The sequence below is a fragment of the Euprymna scolopes genome, chromosome 29, assembly GCF_053919585.1.
Source record: "Euprymna scolopes isolate OS-2025 chromosome 29, ASM5391958v1, whole genome shotgun sequence".
Lineage (NCBI taxonomy): Eukaryota > Metazoa > Mollusca > Cephalopoda > Sepiida > Sepiolidae > Euprymna > Euprymna scolopes.
Window position 1 is genome coordinate 68125384 of NC_136510.1, and position 20637 is coordinate 68146020.

Genomic DNA, 20637 nt, shown 5'->3' on the forward strand with positions numbered 1-20637 from the left:
CGGTGGTGTGTTGACGGAGACAACATAGGTGTGTGGGTTGATGCCAGTTCTTTGGCGTTGGGAGTATCGTTGGAGCAAGGAGGAAACGTGTTCGAGGATGCGTGTTGGCTGCAGCCCGTAACAGATTCTCAGCATATCAACCTGGCAGAGCTGGACGCTGTTGTAAAGGGGGTAAATCTGGCCCTGCAGTGGCAGTCTAAGAAGTTGACCTTGTACACAGATTCTCTCTGTGTCTACCACTGGGTGTCTGACACACTTTCAGGACGGACACGAATCCGTACCAAGGCAGCAAGCGAAATGTTAATACGGAGAAGGCTAGACACGCTAAAAAACCTGGTATCTGAATATGGGCTATCACTGAGCGTCACTCTGGTTCCATCACATTGTAATCGTGCTGACCAACTGACCCGTGTACCTCACAAATGGTATGAAGCCGCAAAGATGGGAATGGAGATTACTGCTCGATCTTGTGCAGTTGCAATCGACCCATGTCAAATACAAAAAATTCATGCACAGAGCGGACATCAAGAGGACCCTTTATTTTGTGAGGCGTGCATACCCAGCAGTGACCAAGATGGATGTCAGACAGATCGTCAGAAATTGTGAGGCTTGCCAGTCTATTGATCCTGCACCAGAGCGATGGCAGAAGGGTCGCTTGGAAGTTGAGAGTGTGTGGCAGCGGCTGGCCATGGATATTACCCATTACAGTGGCAAGCCCTTTCTAACTCTCTTTGATTGCGGGCCTACGAGATTTGCGGTGTGGCGGCAGATGACCAGACAGGATTCAGCAAATGTTGTTCGCCACCTATCATCCATTTTTTTTGAGCGAGGTGCGCCGGAAGAGCTCCTGACTGACAATGATGCAGCGTTTTGTAGCCAGCAAGTTCGGCAGTTGTTAGATGAGTGGGGCGTCCGACTACGGTTGCGATGTGCGCATGTGCCGTCAGGAAATGGCATTGCTGAAAGAAGCCATCGCAGCATCAAGAGAATTGCTGCCAGGAAGCGATGTACTATTGCGGAAGCAACATATTGGTACAACATTACGCCAAAGGACGGGACGTCCCTTCAACCGCACCTGCGAATGCTATTTACACGTACCGAGTCGGAGTGAAGGGAATCAACACTATGCAGCCAACCGACAAGGGAACATATAACAGATATGAAGTGGGAGATCCAGTGTGGGTGCGGCCTCCAGGAAATCGGTGCACCGACAAGTTTAAGCGAGGACAAATATCTGGAGTGATTAGCCAGCAGTCTGTTTTGGTCGATGAAACCCCACGACATGTGCGAGATCTTCGCCCAGCTACCGAGGTGTATCACACAACTACAGAAGAAAGCAGTGAGGCGTCTAGCGATGAGCTGCCAATGCACGGATTCAGTGAGCCCCTTCCAGAGACTGATAGCGATACTTCATCTGATGAGGCGGAACCAGATCCAGAGCCTGAATCTGAAACAGTGAATGTACCTCTTCGCAGAAGCACACGCACTAAAAGGCTCCCCCCCAGTGCTCTCTATGTGATCATCGGATCAGGGGGGAGTGTAACGTGCATCCAAGAGATTTGCGTGTTTGCGTGTTGTGTGGGTACGTGGGAGAGACGGATGAGGGGAAAAAGACTTACCTCAAGACCAGCTCAGCGTTACCGACCAAAAATAGAAAAGAAAGACCAAGATGACGGCCGCCGTCTTTTATAAAGTATGATGTCTCGCAAAGTCACACGAATTCTCGGAATATGCAAATTTAGCTGGCCTAGAACGACGATAAAAGCGGGTGAGGGGAAAGACGTGGGGGAGTGACGATTGAGTTGGCTGGGGAATCGTGTGGCTGTTGCTTCTTGTGCCGTGTTAAAGATATCTTACCGTGTTAAAGAGAGAGTCGGGCGCCATCTTGAATTTTTCCTTACACTTTTTCGTTACAGTTAAGTCGTTGATTACTCCAAAGTTATTTTTCTAATTAGTTCACCAACTTGCATGTTGGTTACGGTTATAAAAGCGCTTCAGATCCATACAACATGCCTGGAAATATTGGAATTTCAAACTCCGTCATAATTTCGATAATGGCATATGATTTTAAAGATGACGTCACACTCATAGTTCAAAGATATATCATATGCGGAAGTTTATTGGCTAAAATTTGGCCGAGCGGTCTAAGGCACTGTTTTTAGACACCAGTCCTTTCGGAGTCGTGGGGTCGAATCCCACCACTGCCAATAGTGTACACTTTTGCCATGAATTCCGACGGAAAAATGGGTTAAAACCACGTATATGAGCAATTTGGTCGTATAATGAAATGATTAAAGTTTAGATGAAATCTTGTCAAAGTTTGAAATGCAAAGTGAGTGTGATGAAAACGCGAAATAACTACAGTGTAAGGTAGGTAGCATGGCCGAGCGGTCTAAGACGCTGGTTTAAGGCACCAGTCTCTACGGAGGCGTGGGTTCGAATCCCACCGCTATCATGTGTAACGTTTAAATTACATCCATAACTGTTTTTACTCAATTCCGCTCAAGTTTTGATCTTACAACTAGGGTTGCGCAGTCGGATGGTGAAAGTCCGACTCCGCATCCGACCCCTTGAATTCCTAAAATGCCGACTCCGACTCATTTTCTATCTTAAACTCCAACTTTGACTCCCGACGCCGGCTCCCGACTCCTTGACTGCTATGTGGAAATCTATTCTGCAGATCCATATACCATCCCCCACACTTATTCAGCATTTTATAATTACTTTTCATGTATATCATTTTTTATTCCTAACATTCACTTGTATGATAAATATACTCACATATACATTCTACTAGTTCTATTTATTTATTTAATGTTAACTCCTAACAAGGCATATCACCACTTGGACGAAAAAGGCTACTTTTTGAGACCATGTCTAGGAAAGATTAGCAAGATGTCGGTTTATGTTACATTTAAACTTCTGCATATCAGTACGACCAGGAAAGCAGGTAATGGGAAGGGAATTCCAAAGTCCAGCTGTTCAAGGGAAGAAACTATTAGAATAGAAAGCTTTTTAGTATCTAGGGACCTCAACAGTGAAAGGGTGAGATCTTATTGCTGAACGGGTTTGTCGGAGATATGTACGGGGTACAAGTATAACGAGTTCATCAGAACACATTCCATTAAAACAGGCACAAAGATGCAACATTGTGACGCTGGGACAAGAGCTGGAGCTCAGTTGATAAAATGGGACAGATTAGATTGACAACTCTTTTTTGGAACCTATCCAAGATGGAGAGACTAGTGGTAGATGCACCAGCCCAGATGTGGCAACAGCACTCCATGCATGGGTGAATGGTGGCTTTGTAGAGGTACCAGATACCCTCAGGTGTGAGTAGTCTTTTAGCTCGATAGAGGGAACCCACCATCTTTGCAACAGTCTTTGCAATGTTCTCTATGCATTTGTTCCAGTTCATATTGCCCACAAAGTAAAATATGGTAAAATAGTCCCAGAAAAGGAGTTTAAAGGTAGAATTCTCAGGTAGGGTGTTTTTTTTTCATCGATATAATCGGTTTCAGAGGTGTCTTGTAATTGTTAAAGGAGAGCAGCTTAGTTTTCCTAGCATTAAATATTACCATCCATTTGCATCCCGATTCACCTATGGTCTGGAGGTCATTTTCTAATGATTTTTCCAGTGTCTTAGATTTATTTACATCTTTGCTTCCCTAATTCATGTTATAGAGCATTGTATCATCAGCAAATATACCCATCTCGGACACAATATTTTTGAATATCAGGAATAATAATGGTCCAAGGATCGATCCTTGAGATCCTCCCGCATTAATGTTATGCTGTCACCCCCTTCAGCCGGTCGGTTGAGACGATCGTCGACCTCAGAACTCTTCCACTCCAATTACGGCAGCCTGAAAACGACCCGACTCTGGCGGTTTGCAGTTCACTATTTTCGTCCTTCCAGTGACCACTGCCGGTGATAATTCTTAGCCGTTTTAATGTTGCTGATATGGGGTAGTGACAGAATTATCAATTGATCGTCTAAATTTATACTCTGGACCTGTCGTTGTGTACTCACTTACTGGCGAACATCGCCGATAAGAGAGCCGTGGATTTTAGTGTGGTGAAAAAGGAAATAAAAACGATTCCACACACGAATAAACAATTAATCTGGGTTTATTCACAATAATAATGGTCTAATAATATTTCAGAGTTTGAAGGAAGTTGGCTGTAGCTATTTTAAAACGGTAGCTTGTGACTCGAGTTCAGATAAGTTTTTCGGCCATTGGAGATACGTGTTTTAAGTCAAAAGCCATCTCTGCCCGACTTTAACACCATCTGAATTCGCCAAAATCGAATTCTCTCTTTTTTTCTCTTCTCCCTTCCTCTCTTCTCCTTCTGTTCTTTTCTCTGTGTTCGAGGAATATATACATATCCATCAATGCCCTTTAAACATCACGAGTTTGTATTTGTTTACAACAAGAAAACTTGCCTGTCATCAGCTTTCAAACCTTGTTTTCTAAAATAAACAACCGCCTGTCATTTCATCTCGAATTCTGTGTTTCAAAATAAACAGCCAGCTCACTCCAAACTCTGACCGTTACAACAATAAGTATCTCTTGACATACTTTTTCCTTTGTCTGTTCTAACCAAAGAGTCATTTGATCGTCCTATTTTTTCGTTCTTTTGGCTCTTTCTCTATAACGGCATATCAACCCCATAACTTGGTTACATACCTCCCCCACTTAAAAGAAACAATATTGGACTCAATATTTTTTCTAACCCACTTCTTCTTTCTGGGCCTTAATACCATGGCTCTTTGTGGTTTTACAATTTATAATAGTTCATCAATTGGATTCGTTTTTAAAGAAAAAAAAACTGTATCATTCATGCACATGCAAAAAGTTCTCTTTTAGAGTTTAGCGTTTTTCAAATCTGCTTTCAGTTCATACGATTGTCCATAAACCTCATTAATTTATATATATATATATATATATATATATATATACATATACACATTTCAATGCATGCAACTATTTAGTCAATAGTCCATTTTTCCTCGGATTTCATTCCATGGCTCTTTCTTGGTTATCTGGCTTCTTCACATATGTATCTCCAACGTTGGTAGGGTATTAGATGCGGGGTTCACTGGTAGTCTTGATTCTGTACCAGATTGATCAGGTCTGGTGGTTTTATCAGAAACCACGGTAGCGTCCCTCACTTCATGCTCATCCCTATTCATTTCAAACAACGAATGGACTTTTCCTTTTAAGCGCTCTAATTGAGGGTTACTCTCGTCCTTATCTATTTTATTAGCATCTTTTCCAGCCCTTAGGAGGCTATTGATGTAGCTAACTCTCATTTTCCCATACACTAGAAAAGCTATTATCATTATCACGACCAAGATGATTAGTGTAGGATTTAACCATTTACTTACTTTTTCCCATCGCCATTTTTCTGGTTCATTACCATCCTTCACTGCTCGTAACTCATCTAATAACTCGCTCATATCGATCTTTCCGTCCAGTTTCAAAAGAGGTGGAATTTCGCGAGCTTCTATCTTCGGAAATTCCTTAGTGATAGGTGTCCATACCTTTGACCAATTTACACGCGGTATTCTAGTTAATGACAGAAAGTCATTTCTGAGTTCAAACTTCTCTTTAAATCTGTAGGACGGCAAGATCTCTAGAGTTGGGCCAAACGCTGCGCAACTCATAGGTAGATCTATAATGGTCATAGGTGGATGAATAAGTATTTCCCCTTGTTGCCGTCCCTTACAGACCTTCGACAACTTCCGTTCACTAGTTGAGGCAACTGCTCAAACACCATCAGATTGATGTATAGTTTGGGGGGTTAGTATATCAATCGACACCTCTGCTCCACAATATTTATCGATCCCCTCCTCATAACCTTGGAATAATTGAACTACGCATAACTTGTGTCCGTTAGTTGCATAGATGGGACTTTCTACTGCACAAACTCTTAGTGCATTCATGCTACACGCTAGTGCTTCGCTAGGTGACAACACTATGAATTTGGTTCGGGCTGGGTTAAAAGCTATTCCTTCGGTTTCAACTTTGTACCTTGCTACTGCTCTCCTCTCAGTGACATTAGTAGGAAACGGTATCGGTAAATTAATTACGTTAAATACTTCGAAGTCGCTATTTCTATCCAATAAAGGTAACTCAACCATTACGTAAATCTTATCATTTTGTAACATCGTAGCACAACTCAAGGTTTTATAATATTCCCATAGACTCTTCTTTGGATCTACTGGTAAGCGTAAAGTATGTGGCAAGTCTGCCTGAAGCATCCCAAGTATTGTTTTTAAGTCTTTGGGGGTATGATGCTCGGTGACATGTGCGCTAATGAAAGTAAATCTAATTGTGTCCTAACATGTTCCATTGCCACTGTCAATAACTGAATTGATGAGTCGAGTTGGTTTGTCATCGTCATCAGTTCCAGTATTTGCTTAGTTACAACCTCTACCATACTTATTCTTCTAGCCATAAAAGTCAAACTTTCGTTTAGGCTGACGACTGTATGGGATAGCCAGTTTATTCTTTGTCTATGTTCTGTCAGTTCGTATCTAGTAACGTTCACTATTGATAAGCTTTCCTCTATGACGTGCTTTATCTTCTGTTGATTTTCCTCTAAACTACTTATATGCCTTTCTAATACTTCTGTGTCACTCTCCGATACGGTCCCGAATAATATGTGTAGTGCTTTACCTACGAAAGGAAGTATAGATCTCTTTCTAACTCGTTTTTGGGTCCCATCTGCTGCTAGCAATCCAATATCCCTAAAATATCCTCCAATGTATCGGAGTCTTTGTTTCATCTTATCTAACCGTCCTCCTAGTGATGCAAATAACGCTGTATTAGAATTTATCCCAAGTTTTGATTGATTTTTTTGCATCTGCAGCTTTAAGTACGCTGCTAAGTTAACTTCGTCTTCTAGTTCCATTTGAACCTTCCGATACGCTCTCAGATCAATGACGAACGTCAGGATCCACTTAGAATGAGTAATCGTTACCTCGCTGGTCTTCTTAAATACCGTACTGTGTGTGTGGCGTAACGCTACTGTCAATCCAACCATCACCGCCATCATCATTATTAGACGCCGCATCCTACAAATGCACATAGTAACGTTCCTTTACTATTTGTTCCATTTTATTTTTAGTCACTCAATTCCAGTTCCATAAATAACTTAACGAAAGAATCAGTTTCATCCTCTTCGTCTTCCTTATCTTCTTCATCGCTATTTGTAACTTTCCCCGTTTTAGAGATAACATTGATAGGTCGTCTTACACTGCTTCGCAAAAGTCTAGGTCCCCTAACATCGCCTATTACCTCTGGGGGCTGTGTCGACGGAATCGCATTGCTCTCTGATTCTTCAGCCCTATTCTCATTACCAGCCTCTCTATCTCTCAGTACCGATAGTGGAATATCATCTTCAGATTCCCAACCTTCCGAATCTGGAGGCGTAGTTGTTATCTCTGGTAGCGAGTCGGTATTCTCTACCTCAATTTCTAACTCTAACTCCTGTTCATCCGCTACCTCATCAGCCCACCTATCCGTATCTTCCCAATCTCCTTCCGGATCTATCAGGGTGGCTTTCCTTACAGGTCTATCTGTCTGTATATTAGGCATTTTCCACTCCCTAATATTGGCTTCACAGATGTATGACGCGTGAACCCTCTTCGTTCTATTCGTCAGTTGATCCCATATTTTATATGTCACTGGTCCCGTTTGTTTTACTATCCTATAGTACGGTTTCCATCTAGGATCTAATTTTCCTTTTCTAACCTGTGCTCTGTAGTATACTGGGTCGCCAACGTCATATGTTTTCTTGACCTTTCCATCATTGACTCTTTTGTTACGTTTTTTCTGTGCTGCCCTAATCCCTCGACGCACTTGACTAAACAGAGAATGCTGTTGCTCAATCATTTTCTTATGATTTTCTTCCCCAGTATACCTTTTTTTTGGTAGTAGGATATTGTCCAATGGTAGCACTACATCTCTACTGTGTACCAGGTAATATGGAGAGAATTTAGTCGTATCGTTATGTGAAAATCTGGCCGCTGCCAAGGCCTGATTCAAGAACAAGTCCCAATTCTCGACTTCATCCTCTGATAGCTTTGACAGCGTATCTCCCAAAGACCTATGGAATCTCTCTACTTTTGCATTGCTCTGTGGATGGTATGGAGAGGTGGTAACATGCTTTATTCCCAAATATCCCGTCACTTCTTTTACAACGGCATTTACGAATTCTCCGCCGTTGTCTGTCACTAACACACGTGGGACACCATACCTAGGGAAAATCTCATTCATTAGTATCTCCGCCATGGTCTGTGCATCCTTCCTTTGCACTGGGAATGCCTCTACCCAACTCGTTAACCAATCGACCATGCTGACTATATACTTATTTCCCTTATTGCTAATATTATATGGCCCTGAGACATCCATACTCCACTTCTCAAATGGATATGAGGGAATATCAGTCTCTATTAGGGGTGTCTTAGCTCCTTTTACTGCCCGCTTCTGACAAGTAACACACTCTGTCACATAGGAGTGGATATGTTTATACATACCAGGCCAATAATATTTCTTCGCTAAAATCGAGTAAGTTTTATCAATACCTACATGACCCACCCCGTCATGCGCTACCTGCACTAAACTAGTCCTCACACGACCATCTGGGCACACAAGCGTAGCGTTGGATTCTTCTCTTCCCCATTTACATAATATACCTGATCATCCTCTAATAGGTATTTCCTCGATTTTGAGGGCGGTAATTTTCCTTCTACGAGCGATTTCTTAAGTATACTATATTCTTCGTCTTTTCTCGCTTCTAACTTAAGTAGTTTCAGGTCTATCGATTCCCACTTATCGGAATCGTTTTCTTCAGAGTCATCTTCTTCCGACTCTATTTCATCTTCTATCTCTGGGGGCTTATTCTGCAATTACTGGGAGTTAAGTACGAAAATTCTATAGTTATTATCACTGACTAGATTATGATCACTAGCGTCAGCTTCTTCCTCTACTGCTTCGAGAATTCTAGATAATAAGTCTGCACACGTGTTTTCTTTCCCGGACAGGTACTCTATTTTACAGTCGTAGCCACTCAGTTGCATAGCCCACAGTTGCACCTTTCGATTCTTCCATTCAGCATCAAACAAGTACTGTAATGGACGGTGATCTGTCTTTATTACGAACGTCGCACCCGATAAATAGAAATGCAGCTTTTGCAAAGCGTACGCGATGGCATAGGCCTCTTTTTCAATCACGGGCCACTTCTGTTGGGTCTTTGTCAATTTGTGAGAGAGAGAAAGTAGATAGGCATTTCGTCCTTTATTCCCGGGATTACAGCTTCTGCTTCTTCACATGGCTGAGTCAAGCACGCTCCCACACACGTATCACTAGCATCCGTATATAAGACCATAGGCTTGTTCAGATCGGGATAAATCAATAAAGGGATGGATGTCAGTTCGGCCTTTAACGTATCGAATGCTTTCTGACACGCCTCGGTCCAATCAAACCTTGCATATTTCTTCGTTAGATTAATTAGTGGTATAGCTATTCTAGAGAATCCTGCTATGAACCTTCTGTAATAAGCTACAGTTCCTATAAATGCTCTAACTTGTCTAACTGTTTGAGGTTCTGGCATCGCCCTTATAATTTTTACTTTATCAGTATCTGGCCTTACTCCAGATTGGTCTATGATGAATCCTAAATATTTAGTCTCTTTCCTCATAAATTGACACTTTTCCATCTTTAATTTCAAGCCATGATATTTTAGACGATCTAACACAGCCTGTAGATGTTTAAAGTGCTCTTCCGGAGTTTTTGAGAATATTAAGATGTCATCCAAATATGCCATGGCAAAATGTTCAAATCCTCTCAACACTATTGCCATTAATGATTGAAAAACACCAGGAGCTCCTGCTAGCCCAAACGGTATAACACGGAACTGGAACAACCCCATATGACAACAGAAAGCCGTCTTAGGTTTGTCCTTCTCGTTTACTGCCACTTGCCAGTAACCTGATCTTAAATCTAAGGAGGAAAAACATGTAGCCTTCCCTAGCATCGCTAAAATATCGTCTATCAAGAGCAGAGGATAAGCATTAGATTTTGTTATCTTATTAAGTTCTCTAAAATCTACGCAAAATCTATTTCCCCTATCCTTTTTCTCTACTATTACTACTGGGAAACCCCAAGGTGATTGAGATGGCTCAATAATTCCAGCCTCTCCCATCTCCTTCACTGCTTTCTCAACCAACTCTCTCTTCCAAATAGGCGTTCTGTACGGCCTCATTTTTATTGGTTGGTGGTCTCCTGTGTCAATCGACATTTTTACTGTATGCGTCTTACCTAATTCCTTATCTGAATTAGCTAACACTCGCTTATTAGCTTTAAATAGTCTTTCTAATCTCTCTCGGTATTGGTCAGGGCAGTCTAATTTTACCTTGTCACTAACCACTTCACTCTCTACAGGCATTCCTTCGCGCCTCACTCTAGTTTTTAATGTTAACACTGAAGCTCTGCCCAACTTAGTTCCTGATTTAATGTTAACCGTCTTCAGACTCGTATTGGCTACCACTACCGGAAAATTCTTCGCCTGACCTTCCTGCACTAATGCTGGTAACACGGTCACGTCCTCGTCCTCTTCTATGTAGGGAAGGGGTAAAACCTGATAAATGGCTTCGCTATCCTTTATAGCCCCTTCTATCTCACCCCAGCTCGTCACCGCTGTTCTAGGTGGAATCTTTGAATCTTCACGAGACACAAGATCCACTTGAGTGAGCCTCGTGCTACCTAAGATAATCTCTTCCTCCCCAAGGATTAACTTTGGAGGGTCGAATTTTAATACAGCTTTCCTCTCTCTCTGATTAAAGTCTCCTCCCAGTATCACGTCGTGGGTCATTTTTGGTGCTACATACAATGTGTGGGATGTCTCAGTCTCGCCCACCTTTATCTTTACTTCCAGCATCCAATCTAATCTAATCTACCCCCATCTGCCTGAAACGCGTTCACTTTAGTCGACATAAATCGGTCAGCGGGGAGTCTTAGTCTTTGCAACTCTAAAGAACTAATGACTGAGACTTCCGATCCGGTGTCTATCAACGCTCTGAACGTTCTGCCCTCTATTTCAATGTTGCAGGTGAGTTCGTCATCTTCGGACCATATTTTACATAACCTAATCCCATCTCTATCCTTATTCGAAGGATTCTTAACCTTACTTTTCCTCTTTCTACAACTGTCCCACAAATGCCCGCTGTTAGGCTGTGCCCTTGCCACGTCCTCACGCAACAGGGAATTGCTCAAAGCGTCCGTGAAGAACTCTGCCAGCTGGGCCTGGGTACCCGGATCATTTCTCCGATCTTGATCTGGGTAAGCTACCTTAGCGAAAACGCTCATGCGTCCCTCTAGGTGAGCGATGGATTCGCCACACCTCTGCCTCACACCTACCAGCGCTCGAGCTGCCTCCGTTCGTCTCGAGTGACTGCCGAAGTGCCGCTGGATGTCATTTTCAAACATCTTCCAGTTGGTTTGAGATTTGTATTTATCCAAATACTCTCCAATCCATTCTGAAGCAGCATCCTCGGTATAGTCGTATGCCAGTGAAATCATATCGGCATCCGACAGGTTATAGATGCGCCCTTTCTTCTCTATTGCTTTGAGCCAGGGTCCCAACTCCACAGCCAAACCTGTGAACAGTGGGACCCAGGATCCCGTTACGTTAGGTTTTGGGGTTAGCCGTCCCCCTTCTTCAATCCTACGCCCTAACTCCTCTACAGACCTACCGTTTTCATTGGTCATGGTAGTAGTCCTAGCGGATTACGTATTAAATAACAATAGACAAAACAAAAAAAAATATAAGCGCTCTTTGAAAAAGCCCACAAGAAGTCCAAAAACGAATACCGACAAGCAAAAGAAAGTGATAAGAACGAAAATAAGGTGGTTTCCTACCTGATCGCTGAGATGTTGTTGATTCTGCGCTGCTTTTGTTGGCTCGCTTGTTGGGAGGTCCCACCTGTTGTAAACAGTAAACCTCCTGTTTTTCTTCGTTTAGTTTTGAATTCGTCTGCCTGGTTAACTAACACACCTTCTTCCTGATTTCGATAATCCTTGGTCAACGGCCACCAAATGTCACCCCCTTCAGCCGGTCGGTTGAGACGATCGTCGACCTCAGAACTCTTCCACTCCAATTACGGCAGCCTGAAAACGACCCGACTCTGGCGGTTTGCATTCACTATTTTCGTCCTTCCAGTGACCACTGCCGGTGATAATTCTTAGCCGTTTTAATGTTGCTGATATGGGGTAGTGACAGAATTATCAATTGATCGTCTAAATTTATACTCTGGACCTGTCGTTGTGTACTCACTTACTGGCGAACATCGCCGATAAGAGAGCCGTGGATTTTAGTGTGGTGAAAAAGGAAATAAAAACGATTCCACACACGAATAAACAATTAATCTGGGTTTATTCACAATAATAATGGTCTAATAATATTTCAGAGTTTGAAGGAAGTTGGCTGTAGCTATTTTAAAACGGTAGCTTGTGACTCGAGTTCAGATAAGTTTTTCGGCCATTGGAGATACGTGTTTTAAGTCAAAAGCCATCTCTGCCCGACTTTAACACCATCTGAATTCGCCAAAATCGAATTCTCTCTTTTTCTCTCTTCTCCCTTCCTCTCTTCTCCTTCTGTTCTTTTCTCTGTGTTCGAGGAATATATACATATCCATCAATGCCCTTTAAACATCACGAGTTTGTATTTGTTTACAACAAGAAAACTTGCCTGTCATCAGCTTTCAAACCTTGTTTTCTAAAATAAACAACCGCCTGTCATTTCATCTCGAATTCTGTGTTTCAAAATAAACAGCCAGCTCACTCCAAACTCTGACCGTTACAACAATAAGTATCTCTTGACATACTTTTTCCTTTGTCTGTTCTAACCAAAGAGTCATTTGATCGTCCTATTTTTTCGTTCTTTTGGCTCTTTCTCTATAACGGCATATCAACCCCATAACTTGGTTACAATGCTACTTGGATGTATGTCCATCAATGACAACCTGTGTGCTTTTATTACCTAAGATGGATTTAATTATATATGTCCAGTTATAATGTACGATTTAATTTTCATTAGCAGCCCTTTGTGCCAGACTTTGTCAAAGGACTTGGATGTATCATGTATCGCAGGCATGAGAAGGGGTGATTTTTACACCATCAAATGTGGCTTTAGTCCTCATAGGGAAATTTGGGAGGGAGTTGTTTGTTGGCTCTAAGGTGGAGTTAGAGGCAATCGCCAGGACAGCAGTTCCACCTTTTCCGTTACCGTGTATGCAGCCTTCTGGTTGTTGCTCACTGGAGGAATTACTGATTGTCCTTTATTCACTACACTAGTATAGATTTTTCTGAAATGACGAGTCTCTATCTTTGGTGATTCTATACATTCCCTGATTATTTACGCATGCAGCCTTTTGACTGGCACTATTTCTCTCTTACAATGATTTCTAGCATCTACAAATTTTGCCTATTTGTATTTGACTTATGACGTACAAACTGGTGGAATGCATGCTCTCTTTGTGCCATAGCAGCTGCACAATCTGTAGCGAACCATGGGGGTGAGTGGGGCGTGCTATAATACTTCCGTGTGGGAACATGTGCTTCAATTCCCACTTTGCACCATTCAGTTGTCTCATAGACACTCTGTTCAGCAGGAAGAGAGAAGATATCGGTCCATGGGGCATCTTGGATGTGTTCTCTAATGGTTTCTCATAGTGTTGTACCGATTAATCGAAATCGGAATCCGGAATCGGAAAATCGGTAGTTTTCGGGGTATCGGAATCGGAAAAATTTGTGCCTAATTTTCGATTCCAAAACCGATACTTTTAATATTTTATTATGTGAATTTTTCATTGCTGATACCGTTGATAAATATTTATTCCTTTTAAATTATTAGTAAAACTAACCTCTATAGATCATGATAACATTAAAAGAAGATCTAAATTTATTTTGTCTGCGACAAAATAAAACTTGAAACTTTGCGAAAATTCGCTAGATAACCTTTAGAAGAATGCAGTTTATTTTCAAGGTATTGAAAAAATTGTTTAAATTTAAAGAAATATTTTGTCAAGAAAAATAATATCAAACATTATTGCTAATTAAATCAAAAGTAGAATATAATAGTGTTGAATTTTGTCTGGTTAGGTTTTTGTCAGCTCCCTTACTCGGCATTGGCAAATATGACAAGGAATGGCGAAAGGTGTGAAAAGGATTGGCCTTGAACTGAATTTGAAATTAACTCGTGAAATGTCATGCTTCCGTATGATTTTCTTTGATTCTGCCGGTATCATTTATGTTTATACTAAGGGATTCCTACGGCGGCGCCAATGCCGTCTAGAGCCCACCAATCTCACTCCCCTATATAAGGCAGTAAAAATCTAGACCACTAATTGAAAGTATTTGAGGGTAATTAATATCTTCGATAGAGTTTGGCTTCACAATTTAGCAACATAAAATGTAAGTGTATTTTTAAAAAAACTATTTTAAAGATATTAAAAATGTGTTTCATGATTTGAGAATTAATTACCAGCATATTTTTTATTTTATTTTAATTTAATATTTATTTTGATGTGATGCAAAAGTTCGAATTGGTTTTTTTTGTAAAAGTCAAATATATTCTTTTGTTAGGTAGAAGTGTAACTTATCTTGCCTTTGGTAACATTTATTGGGTGGAGTTTTACTAGTAAATTGTTAAATTTTTAATTTTTGAGTCATTATCGAGAATAAAAAGTAGCATGTCGGCCTTTCTTCTTGTTCTCACATAACTTCAGGTGATCATAGTGACATTTCTTGGATGCGTTTCTATCAGTACTTTGATTTCTGATTTCTGAGCTATTATCGAGGCTCAAATATGGCTTAAATAATATCACCATTTTTATTTTGTTTTAACTCAAGAGGCTTTACATTACCATTATTTTAAGTTAAAAAACACTTTAAAATAAGTTAAAGTGCAAAAAAAGAAAAGAAAAAATTATCCAGGTAGTTGAAAATGTAACGTCGCTTGTTTTTCGTAACATTTATTTGTTGTGTATTCATTTATTTCGCCCCTTTTCTTCCTTTCTTATTTTGAAAAATCATCCACCAGACGAGAAGCAAAACAATAAAAATATAAATTTAACAAAAAATGAGCCTCCCTATCCAAGCAATTCTAACGTTTAATGACAGTAAACCAAAGATTGCTATAATATGTAAGTTCTGTGCGTTTGTGGGAGGTGACCTTTTAAGTGATAATATTATTGTCGCATACCAGTTGTTAAATTAATACTCGTTGATTTCATGATTATGAATGTGTGTGTATGGGAAAGTTTGAATCTTACTTTGACCAACGATAATATTTACATAAAGAAGAACATACGTAATTTGATGATACTGAATAGGCCCGTCTGATAACGAAAGGATGGGCCTAATCTAATGCGAGCCTTCATTTCCCATATTATATGAAGTATTGCCGAAGTTAGGTCGTGTAAACGTTGATTACTCCAAAGTTATTTTTCTAATTATGTCACCAACTTGCATGTTGGTAACTGTTATAAAAGAGCTTCAGATCCATACAACATGTCTGGAAATATCGGAATTTCAAACTCCGTCATAATTTCGATCATGGAAAATGATTTTAAAGATGACTTCACACTCATAGTTCAAAGATATATCATATGCGGAAGTTTATTGGCTAAAATCTGGGCGACGCTGTGAGTGTATGCTCTAAACAGACCCGAAGTTATAACGAAAAGAGTGAATTTCAAGTTTTTACGAAAACTTGAGTTTTGACCTCGATATGCCGAAATCAAAGCCGCATTAAGGTAGACGATTGTTTGACAAGTTTGATGTCAGTTGCTGAAGCGATGTATACTGTACACAAACAAGCAAACAAACTTGACAAAAAACATGACCTGATTGTCGGAGGTAAAATCACTAACTATGTATTTGTGTCTGTTGAAAATTGTATTTATGATTTGTGATTAACGAAGCGAGGTTAGCGAGTTCTTATCTGGTAGCGTGGCCGAGCGGTCTAAGGCGCTGGTTTTAGGCACCAGTCTCTTCGGAGGCGTGGGTTCGAATCCCACCGCTGCCAATAGTGTACACTTTTGCCATGAATTCCGACGGAAAATGGGTAAAAACAACGTGTATGAGCAATTTGGTCGTATAATGAAATGATTAAATTTTAGATGAAATCTTGTCAAAGTTTGAAATGCAAAGTGATTGTGATGAAAACGCAAAATAACTGCAGCGTAAGGTAGGTAGCGTGGCCGAGCGGTCTAAGGCGCTGGTTTAAGGCACCAGTCTCTTCGGAGGCGTGGGTTCGAATCCCACCGCTATCATGTGTAACATTTAACTTACGTCCGTAACTGTTTTTACTCAATTCCGCTCAAGTTTTGATCTTACAACATCATGGAAGTTAAAATACTGTGAAAGTGCTACTTCGGAAAGACGGGAAAAGAAAAAAATTCTTATATGAGTAAAAATATAAGCACACGTCGTTTTAATAGTTTTAAAATTCATTCTAACGTAACGGCTGAATTACTATTCGAGAATGTTAAAATTCAGCTCGGCTTATAGAGAGAATAATTATATTGGAAAAGATACATAATTGAAAAAAGAATATAGTCCAAGTGGAAGTATGGATGACCAAAAAGAAAACAAAAAATTATTGTCGCATACCAGTTGTTAAATTAATACTCGTTGATTTCATGATTATGAATGTGTGTGTATGGGAAAGTTTGAATCTTACTTTGACCAACGATAATATTTACATAAAGAAGAACATACGTAATTTGATGATACTGAATAGGCCCGTCTGATAACGAAAGGATGGGCCTAATCTAATGCGAGCCTTCATTTCCCATATTATATGAAGTATTGCCGCAGTTAGGTCGTGTAAACGTTGATTACTCCAAAGTTATTTTTCTAATTATGTCACCAATTTGCATGTTGGTAACTGTTATAAAAGAGCTTCAGATCCATACAACATGTCTGGAAATATCGGAATTTCAAACTCCGTCATAATTTCGATCATGGAAAATGATTTTAAAGATGACTTCACACTCATAGTTCAAAGATATATCATATGCGGAAGTTTATTGGCTAAAATCTGGGCGACGCTGTGAGTGTATGCTCTAAACAGACCCGAAGTTATAACGAAAAGAGTGAATTTCAAGTTTTTACGAAAACTTGAGTTTTGACCTCGATATGCCGAAATCAAAGCCGCATTAAGGTAGACGATTGTTTGACAAGTTTGATGTCAGTTGCTGAAGCGATGTATACTGTACACAAACAAGCAAACAAACTTGACAAAAAACATGACCTGATTGTCGGAGGTAAAATCAATATGTATTTGTGTCTGTTGAAAGTTGTATTTATGAGTTGTGATTAACGAAGCGAGGTTAGCGAGTTCTTATCTGGTAGCGTGGCCGAGCGGTCTAAGGTGCTGGTTTTAGGCACCAGTCTCTTCGGAGGCGTGGGTTCGAATCCCACCGCTGCCAATAGTGTACACTTTTGCCATGAATTCCGACGGAAAATGGGTAAAAACAACGTGTATGAGCAATTTGGTCGTATAATGAAATGATTAAATTTTAGATGAAATCTTGTCAAAGTTTGAAATGCAAAGTGATTGTGATGAAAACGCAAAATAACTGCAGCGTAAGGTAGGTAGCGTGGCCGAGCGGTCAAAGGCGCTGGTTTAAGGCACCAGTCTCTTCGGAGGCGTGGGTTCGAATCCCACCGCTATCATGTGTAACATTTAACTTACGTCCGTAACTGTTTTTACTCAATTCCGCTCAAGTTTTGATCTTACAACATCATGGAAGTTAAAATACTGTGAAAGTGCTACTTCGGAAAGACGGGAAAAGAAAAAAATTCTTATATGAGTAAAAATATAAGCACACGTCGTTTTAATAGTTTTAAAATTCATTCTAACGTAACGGCTGAATTACTATTCGAGAATGTTAAAATTCAGCTCGGCTTATAGAGAGAATAATTATATTGGAAAAGATACATAATTGAAAAAAGAATATTGTCCAAGTGGAAGTATGGATGACCAAAAAGAAAACAAAAAATTATTGTCGCATACCAGTTGTTAAATTAATACTCGTTGATTTCATGATTATGAATGTGTGTGTATGGGAAAGTTTGAATCTTACTTTGACCAACGATAATATTTACATAAAGAAGAACATACGTAATTTGATGATACTGAATAGGCCCGTCTGATAACGAAAGGATGGGCCTAATCTAATGCGAGCCTTCATTTCCCATATTATATGAAGTATTGCCGAAGTTAGGTCGTGTAAACGTTGATTACTCCAAAGTTATTTTTCTAATTATGTCACCAACTTGCATGTTGGTAACTGTTATAAAAGAGCTTCAGATCCATACAACATGTCTGGAAATATCGGAATTTCAAACTCCGTCATAATTTCGATCATGGAAAATGATTTTAAAGATGACTTCACACTCATAGTTCAAAGATATATCATATGCGGAAGTTTATTGGCTAAAATCTGGGCGACGCTGTGAGTGTATGCTCTAAACAGACCCGAAGTTATAACGAAAAGAGTGAATTTCAAGTTTTTACGAAAACTTGAGTTTTGACCTCGATATGCCGAAATCAAAGCCGCATTAAGGTAGACGATTGTTTGACAAGTTTGATGTCAGTTGCTGAAGCGATGTATACTGTACACAAACAAGCAAACAAACTTGACAAAAAACATGACCTGATTGTCGGAGGTAAAATCACTAACTATGTATTTGTGTCTGTTGAAAATTGTATTTATGATTTGTGATTAACGAAGCGAGGTTAGCGAGTTCTTATCTGGTAGCGTGGCCGAGCGGTCTAAAGCGCTGGTTTTAGGCACCAGTCTCTTCGGAGGCGTGGGTTCGAATCCCACCGCTGCCAATAGTGTACACTTTTGCCATGAATTCCGAGGAAAATGGGTAAAAACAACGTGTATGAGCAATTTGGTCGTATAATGAAATGATTAAATTTTAGATGAAATCTTGTCAAAGTTTGAAATGCAAAGTGATTGTGATGAAAACGCAAAATAACTGCTGCGTAAGGTAGGTAGCGTGGCCGAGCGGTCTAAGGCGCTGGTTTAAGGCACCAGTCTCTTCGGAGGCGTGGGTTCGAATCCCACCGCTGCTAATAGTGTACACGTTGGTTGTTAATTCCAATAGAAATAAAACTTTTAAATGACGTAAATCAAATTTTTGTTTAGGATTTCTTCAAATTTCACATTTATATTGAGTATGATTAAAACGCGAAGTATCGAATGCAGAGGGCAGGTAGCGTGGCCGAGCGGTCTAAGGCGCTGGTTTAAGGCACCAGTCTCTTCGGAGGCGTGGGTTCGAATCCCACCGCTATCATGTGTAACATTTAACTTACGTCCGTAACTGTTTTTACTCAATTCCGCTCAAGTTTTGATCTTACAACATCATGGAAGTTAAAATACTGTGAAAGTGCTACTTCGGAAAGACGGGAAAAGAAAAAAATTCTTATATGAGTAAAAATATAAGCACACGTCGTTTTAATAGTTTTAAAATTCATTCTAACGTAACGGCTGAATTACTATTCGAGAATGTTAAAATTCAGCTCGGCTTATAGAGAGAATAATTATATTGGAAAAGATACATAATTGAAAAAAGAATATAGTCCAAGTGGAAGTATGGATGACCAAAAAGAAAACAAAAAATTATTGTCGCATACCAGTTGTTAAATTAATACTCGTTGATTTCATGATTATGAATGTGTGTGTATGGGAAAGTTTGAATCTTACTTTGACCAACGATAATATTTACATAAAGAAGAACATACGTAATTTGATGATACTGAATAGGCCCGTCTGATAACGAAAGGATGGGCCTAATCTAATGCGAGCCTTCATTTCCCATATTATATGAAGTATTGCCGCAGTTAGGTCGTGTAAACGTTGATTACTCCAAAGTTATTTTTCTAATTATGTCACCAACTTGCATGTTGGTAACTGTTATAAAAGAGCTTCAGATCCATACAACATGTCTGGAAATATCGGAATTTCAAACTCCGTCATAATTTCGATCATGGAAAATGATTTTAAAGATGACTTCACACTCATAGTTCAAAGATATATCATATGCGGAAGTTTATTGGCTAAAATCTGGCCGACGCTGTGAGTGTATGCTCTAAACAGACCGGAAGTTATAACGAAAAGAGTGAATTTCAAGTTTTTACGAAAACTTGAGTTTTGACCTCGATATGCCGAAATCAAAGCCGCATTAAGGTAGACGATTGTTTGACAAGTTTGATGTCAGTTGCTGAAGCGATGTATACTGTACACAAACAAGCAAACAAACTTGACAAAAAACATGACCTGATTGTCGGAGGTAAAATCACTATGTATTTGTGTCTGTTGAAAGTTGTATTTATGAGTTGTGATTAACGAAGCGAGGTTAGCGAGTTCTTATCTGGTAGCGTGGCCGAGCGGTCTAAGGCGCTGGTTTTAGGCACCAGTCTCTTCGGAGGCGTGGGTTCGAATCCCACCGCTGCCAATAGTGTACACTTTTGCCATGAATTCCGACGGAAAAATGGGTCAAATACCACGTGTATGAGCAATTTGGTCGTATAATGAAATGATTAAAT

The 20637-nt window shown here is 40.0% G+C and overlaps 9 non-coding genes across 9 annotated transcripts; all 9 read left to right on the forward strand.

Annotated features, from left to right (window-relative positions):
- The first annotated feature begins 2373 nt into the window (after positions 1-2373).
- Positions 2374-2455, forward strand: Trnal-aag (transfer RNA leucine (anticodon AAG)). The gene has a single exon. It is a non-coding gene; the product is annotated as a tRNA-Leu (tRNA).
- Positions 2456-16016: 13561 nt separating this feature from the next.
- Positions 16017-16098, forward strand: Trnal-uag (transfer RNA leucine (anticodon UAG)). The gene has a single exon. It is a non-coding gene; the product is annotated as a tRNA-Leu (tRNA).
- Positions 16099-16263: 165 nt separating this feature from the next.
- On the forward strand, positions 16264-16345 carry Trnal-aag (transfer RNA leucine (anticodon AAG)). The gene has a single exon. It is a non-coding gene; the product is annotated as a tRNA-Leu (tRNA).
- A 1079-nt stretch (positions 16346-17424) lies between these two features.
- Positions 17425-17506, forward strand: Trnal-uag (transfer RNA leucine (anticodon UAG)). The gene has a single exon. It is a non-coding gene; the product is annotated as a tRNA-Leu (tRNA).
- A 165-nt stretch (positions 17507-17671) lies between these two features.
- On the forward strand, positions 17672-17753 carry Trnal-aag (transfer RNA leucine (anticodon AAG)). The gene has a single exon. It is a non-coding gene; the product is annotated as a tRNA-Leu (tRNA).
- A 1083-nt stretch (positions 17754-18836) lies between these two features.
- Trnal-uag (transfer RNA leucine (anticodon UAG)) lies at positions 18837-18918 on the forward strand. Its single transcript has one exon. It is a non-coding gene; the product is annotated as a tRNA-Leu (tRNA).
- Positions 18919-19082: 164 nt separating this feature from the next.
- Trnal-aag (transfer RNA leucine (anticodon AAG)) lies at positions 19083-19164 on the forward strand. The gene has a single exon. It is a non-coding gene; the product is annotated as a tRNA-Leu (tRNA).
- Positions 19165-19303: 139 nt separating this feature from the next.
- Positions 19304-19385, forward strand: Trnal-aag (transfer RNA leucine (anticodon AAG)). Its single transcript has one exon. It is a non-coding gene; the product is annotated as a tRNA-Leu (tRNA).
- A 1079-nt stretch (positions 19386-20464) lies between these two features.
- Positions 20465-20546, forward strand: Trnal-uag (transfer RNA leucine (anticodon UAG)). The gene has a single exon. It is a non-coding gene; the product is annotated as a tRNA-Leu (tRNA).
- Positions 20547-20637: the final 91 nt, after the last annotated feature.